The following is a 6,692-nucleotide window of genomic DNA, read 5'->3' as shown; positions in this document are numbered from 1 at the left end:
AGCACTTAGGAGGCTGAGGTAGGAAAGTCACGAGTTCAAGGCTAGCCTGGGCTCTGTAACAAGGCTTTTCTCAAGACAATCTAATACGTCAAATGCCAGTGACGAAGAGAACAAAGACACAAGACAAAACAAAAAGGAAGATAGTCCATCCACACACTTAAGTTTTGAGGAAGGAAGATGACCATTATTTTTCATAGCTTACTTCACCTTTTTGACAATCTTGAGAGATGGTGAAAACAGAACCACAGGATCCACTACTTGAGTTTTAAAACTCAAGTTCAGAGAACTGATTTTCCACGTGACTGAATAACTAACTGAAGGATTCATGCCAACTAAATTCACACCCAACTATGGCAGAGATAAAATTCTAGTTTATGTTTATTTTTAAAAGATTGATTTGTAGGTGTAGACCTCTGTGTGAGGGTATGCCACATATGTGTGGGTGCCCACAGAGGCCAGAAGAGGGCATCAGATCCCCTGGATCTAGAGTTAAAGGTGGTGGTGAGCTGTCCACGTGGGTCCTCTGGCAGAGCAGTGAGTGTTCCTTACTGCTGGAGTCAGCTCTCTGTCCTGCAAGTTAATGCTTATAACAAGACAGACATCTGGGCTCACCAGTCCACCGATAAAGAAAGGCATGCTGTCCTGGAGTGGTGGCACACACTTGTAATCCTAGAACTCAGAAAGGCAGAGGCATGGGCAGATGGATCTCTGTGGTATTGAGGCCAGCCTCATCTACAAAGCAAGACCAGGCTACACAGAGAAACCCTGTCTTGAAAAACAAACAAAACAACAAACAACAAACAACAAACAACAACAACAACAAAAACAAAAAGAAAGAAAACATCCATAAACTAGTATGTAATATTCCATGACAATGACTTGAAATTAGAAAACTCATGTCTAGCACCATAGATCTATATGTGTATTGGTCCATTTTCTGTTTCTGAAACAAAATACCCCAGGCTTTGTAACTTTGTAAAGAAAAAAAAAACCTATTTATTTCTTTAGTTTTTGAGGTAGACTCACACTATGTAGCCCAGAGTGGCCTGGAACTTACTGTCAAAAGAGAGACCTACTTAATGTGCAGGTCTGGACATTGAAGACACAGCAGGGACACTAGCAGATGGACTTTTCTGAGGCCTTTATGGCAGAAGCTCTCACAGCAGCAAGAGCATGTAGGAAGAGGGAGAGAACACTCGGTCAGATCAGAAGCTGAAGAGCACTTTGGGGGTTGAACTCAGGCTTTCAGAACAACTTGTCCCCTGAGAATTAACTCAGGAGTCCCAAAGAACTTCCTTAATCCATCTCGAGAGAGCCTCCAGTGACCTAATGACCTCCCACTAGACCCTGCTTTTTAAAGATTCTCCCCCACCGAAGACCAAGCATCCCACAGTGAACCCTGGGAAACTCTTTAGCTGTATCTAAGTCATAACAGTTTACTTAAAAGAAAAACTATCTCCTGATTGTGATGCTTAACTTTAGGTGACAACTCAGCAGTCTTTTCCCAAAGTCACACACATGCGTACTCACTACGCTTATGGACAGCCCAGCTGTGACTTCCACAGTGCTGCAGTCCTTGCCCTCAATGGCACTACTCTCTTCCATAAATTCACTCGCACAGGAATCTTGACAAACTTTTCAGAAGGTGACTTTAGTTGTTTGTCTATGACTGTGAATGTGACTTGCTCACTGTGATTCCCTGTGGCTCCTGAAGGGGGCGAGGGGGACATTTGGAAGCCGCATTCTATCACAGAGAGCGCCAAGCACATTATGACCTCATAGTTTTCTCATGCTTAAATAACTGTCTTGCCTCTCTTTAGCATCTGTAACTATTTTCACATTTTTTCTTAGTCCTGTTGTAGGAATTCCTTCAAACTCCATATATAGTTTCCATAAATTATATGGAGAAATAAATCTAACCGGTTCTTGTTGTAATAGAATTCATGGTTGTTACTCTTAAAAAAAAAAAATTTATTTATTATTTATTCCATGTTCTGCCCACTTGTACACCTTCGGGCCAGAAGAGGGCGCCAGATCTCATTACAGATGGTTGTGAGCCACCATGTGGTTGCTGGGAATTGAACTCAGGACCTCTGGAAGAGCAGCCAGTGCGCTTAACTTCTGAGCCATCTCTCCAGCCCCATGGTTATTACTCTTAACGTTTGGGAAGGCGTCTCATGTCAGCTCTCCAAAGCCAGTGAACAGGACAGCGAAAAGTTGAGGCTCAACAGAAAGCCCAACTTCAGGTACCTTGGTGGCCAGAAAATGAGAAATTTCAGGTTTTAAATCTCTGACCATACCACTGCCTGATGGACAAAGGGCCTCCTATTACAGGAAAAATCACTGATGGAAACCATATTAAGTGAGCTAGTTCTAAAACACAATTAGATTAAGAGATCCCTGAAGGCAAGAGGCATATATGCCAATCTTGGTATTTCTGGCAACAGGACACATACATACAAATATGTGCGTGTGTGTACATGTGTACACACATGATACTTGCAGCGAGTGAGCCACGTCAACTAGAAATCACATTTTATTCTAGCTCTTTCTACCTCAAGTTCCAAAAAACCCTTCTGTTTTTCTATCACTGCACTGTGTGCATGTAGTCTGTGTATCTAGTTACAGGTGAATAGCTAAGCTTACACATATTTATCAGGTTAGGGGGATACCAGCTTAATTAACATGAGTCAGACATGAATGAGCATATGTTCCGATTTTGGCTGCAAGCTCACCCTTTGGAAGAAGAAACACCACATTTTCTAATTATTCTGGGCCCAAAGGAGAAGCTATCTGGGTTTCTCAAAAAATTATCATTGTCTGCGCGTCCTCCTCTTCGGGGATGTCGATTTGCTTCCCTTTGTCTTTTGAGATCACTACGCTGGGTCCCCAGAGGACATTGACGTTGACAGAGAAAGACCAAAGGACCTTTTGTGACTTCACCCAAATGTCATAACAAAAGTTAACGCTTAGCATGCTTCTGAGGGATTGACTTTCAAGCAGGAACTGGCTTGTTTTGGAAACTCCCCTAATGACATTGTTATTATTTCTCGTGAGCGATTAGGTTGATAGATCAGTCCCACTTGCAGATTAGTGCAATCTCTGTGAGCAGGAGCAGGGACCCTTCAGAGCAAAAGCAGTGTGACCCGGAAGCTTTGGTCCAGCTTTCTTCTCGGTGAAAATTGTCGTCTTTCTTATAATTTTTATTGGTCTTAGACTCCCTTCAAATAATGTTTTCGTAGTAAGAAGACCTGAAGATCTTGAACCATCTCTCATTCTGGCACAATTTTTATATTTTGTTAAATTTGAAGAGTAAGTTTTCGAAGAGCAGCCGATGCTTAGAAAAGGTCAGGAGACCCGCAGATGCTGGCTTAGAAGCCTTTTAACCGTGTCCTGCACACTGTAGGAGCCCAGGATGTCTGTTCTGAGTGCTGAATGGGTAATGTGCATCTGGGGACAAACACTGTACGTCACAGGTGCCACTGGGGCGCAGTCGTTCATTCCTGACCTTCTGGTGCCTTCATCAGGGCGCCTTGGTGCATGCTAAGATGCTGGCTTGGCCGGAGGATCCCTATAATTTAAAACTGTGATTTTTACCATCTCCTCACACTCCACAGAGGTCAAGAGGCTAGATAAACAACTTCCTACAGCCGCCGCGACATCGGGCACACGCCCGCAGCAGAAAGCGTGTGCTGAAGAGATAAACACGTCAGGTTGTACGTACCCACACACTTATGCTTTTTTTTGTGTCTGAACTTGACCCCTTAGCAGTTACTATTAAAAACAGGCCTGGCACTAATGAAGAAGAATTCAAATGCAGTTGTGCTGACTTGAAATGACCAGCACTCCCGGGAGCCAGCTGTCCCACACAGGTTTTGAGTTCAGCTTTGATTCTGTAAGCCTAGCTCAGCCTCTTATCTTTGTTTCCTCCTGGGAGCTATCGTATCTGATTGCGGCCAGCGTCAGCCCCCTTCTGACTGCCTCCTTGACTAACGCGGGCCATAAATTGTTCTCTCGAGGTTTACTTACTTGTATATGACTATTCTCCAAAGTTTTCCTTACTTTGTGAGGTCTTGAGGATGCTTCCGGCTCTGAGATTCTGTGATACTCTGGACAGAACTGAAGTTGGTGGGTTATTTTTATTTTCTATGAGAGAAGCCTGGCATTCAAGTAATATCATCTGCTGTTTGACTGTCTTTTATGGTTCTTGTAAATACTACTCATGGCTCAGAGCAGAAAACAGATTTTTTTTTTTCTTCCTGCTTAACACTTTAAGAAGTGAAGGTTAGGGAAGAGATCTGACTGTGCAATATTTGTTCATTACGAAGTGAAGTTGGGAAGGGCTTCAGGAAACAATAAATTCAGCAAAGACTGGCTAATTCTAAGTTAATTTTTCTATCCAGCAGACCATGGTAGCTTGGTTCCAAAAGCTGCCAAGCATCATGTTGCTGATTGTCTCACTTGCTGAATAACCCCCAGATGTCATTACTCACACATATTTCTTTTATCCCAAATGCTTTTCATTGAATCATGTTTTGCCTATGCATATTATCCTTATCTCTCTGATATTTACATTTCAATCTTACTCTTTTTTTTTTTATTAAATATCCACGGATATGTGTATTGCCTTCTGAAATTTCTGTAGAAAATAAAACCCCCCAAACCTGCCTGGTTCCATTTCCCTCTGTGGAGGCAGAGGCAGCATGGGTGGTAGTCAGTTTTGCATTGAACCTTTACCGAGTGGGTGCTGGTACCCAGGCCTGATGTTTGCACTTCGCCTTTGCCAGATTGCTTGGGGAGCACTTTACAAGATCAGAGCATCCTCTGTCTCCTGATTAGCATTCAGAGGAACTTGGCAACAGGGGATGGAGCCATGGGAGGGAGGCAGACCGCTGCCTAAATGAAGGAAAGCCACTTCATGGCTGATAAGCGCTGCAGTGATAAGTCTCAAACAGCCCTTTGGCCCCAGGAATCACAGAGCAGTCCTCTCTCAGGCACTCATCCACACATGATGAACTTTTACTTTTCACAGCATCGTCCGAGGGCAGCCACGAGGGTGAGGACGTGTCTGCTTGTGGTCTGCACTGGATACCTGTCAGTTGGTTTACAGATAATTGACAGATCCCAGGGTGTTTTGGAACGCACTTAAGACCAGAAACAGAGCAGCAGGAAGCCCTAAGAAGTGGAGAGGGCTCCCAGTAATAGGCGTCACCAGTCTACTGCAGAATACAGTCTGCTTGCAGAAAGTCCCAAGGATTATATGATAAAGGCTTAGATTTTAGCTTTGCATAAGCCTATGCAAGTGCATGTTTGTTGTTTTTAATTTTAAGTTGAGAAATATCACACTCGTCACCATGAGAGAATTTAATGAAACTCTAAAGATGACCTGTAGAGTCCTCCAGTAAGGGGAGAAAAGTTCAGAGTATGAGGTTAATGTCAAGTGAGGTTTTGCAGGTACTCATGACATGCATGTGGCCTTTCAGGGATGTCATGGTGGCACAGGATGTCCCTAAGGATGAGAACAGTAGCTGTCACATCTCGGTTATTACATACCCCCCTGAGTGAGTGAGAGGCTAACCATATGCTTTACTGAGTCTCATACCTGGTATGCTTCTTGGAAGCCTGTGTGAGTTAAACTAGCAACAGGTACCCAACATGATGACACGGTTGTGAAATGGTTGCCTTAATGCGAGGTACAGAGTTAAGATCCATTTAGCATAAGACAGATGTTTACCACACATTACGTGTTCCGCTATGGTCTGTGAGGAGCAAGAAAGATGCATGCAACCACCCCTGTCTGTGAAGAGTTTTGAATCTAACTAGAGGGCTTTAATGAAAGACTTTTGGACAGTAGCATATTTACAGAGTCTAGATAGTACCGTGTTGAACTGTCTGTCATCACTGTCCGGGATGCTGTTCTCATTGCTGGTTTCGTTTAGCTTGAAGCAGTCCATGGCATGAAACTGAATCAGGGGCTCCTAGTGAAATCAGATTCTTCAGAAAGATTTGATACATTTTAGTTCAACTGCGCTTAAAAAAAAAATGAGACCATGCAGCCGGGCATTGTGGTGCACGTCTGAAATCCCAGCAGTCAGGGAGACAGAGGCAAGAGGATCTCTGTGAGTTCGAGGTCAGCCTGGTCTACAGAGCAAGTCCAGGACAAGCCAAGGCTACACAGAGAAACTCTGTCTTGAAAAAACAAACAGATGAACAACAAACAAAATCAATCAACCAATCAAACGAACACCCCACCCCACCCCCACACACAAATAGTGAGAACACGGAGAGGCTGGGTTTGATGTCACAGACTACACGGATAATTATGCTTACCCTTTGCACAGGCTGCTGGTTCTAAAGTCTGCTGAAGTCCCAGGGTCCTGCCAACAGCTGGCCTGACTTCTCTTCAGTGAGAATAAACTTCTATTGCACAGGTTCTCAGACAGATGCATCTTGACCTGAATTCTACTCCACATCAGTACGTTAGCTCCCATTGTACATCTATTGTTTTTTAAATTACAAATATTATCTGTAGGCCTGGCTAGCAATCAATTAAGACGCAGACACTTATTATATTTTAAAATAGCCTTAGTTAACCTGGGGCAGGGCAGATCTCAATCCTCTAAACTACCTCCTATAGTGGGGCAGGCATGGGATCAATCCCATGCCATCTGTTTCTAATAACTTCTATCAAC

The sequence above is a fragment of the Acomys russatus genome, chromosome 28 (genome assembly GCF_903995435.1).
Source record: "Acomys russatus chromosome 28, mAcoRus1.1, whole genome shotgun sequence".
Taxonomy (NCBI): domain Eukaryota; kingdom Metazoa; phylum Chordata; class Mammalia; order Rodentia; family Muridae; genus Acomys; species Acomys russatus.
This window is presented reverse-complemented; position numbering follows the sequence as displayed.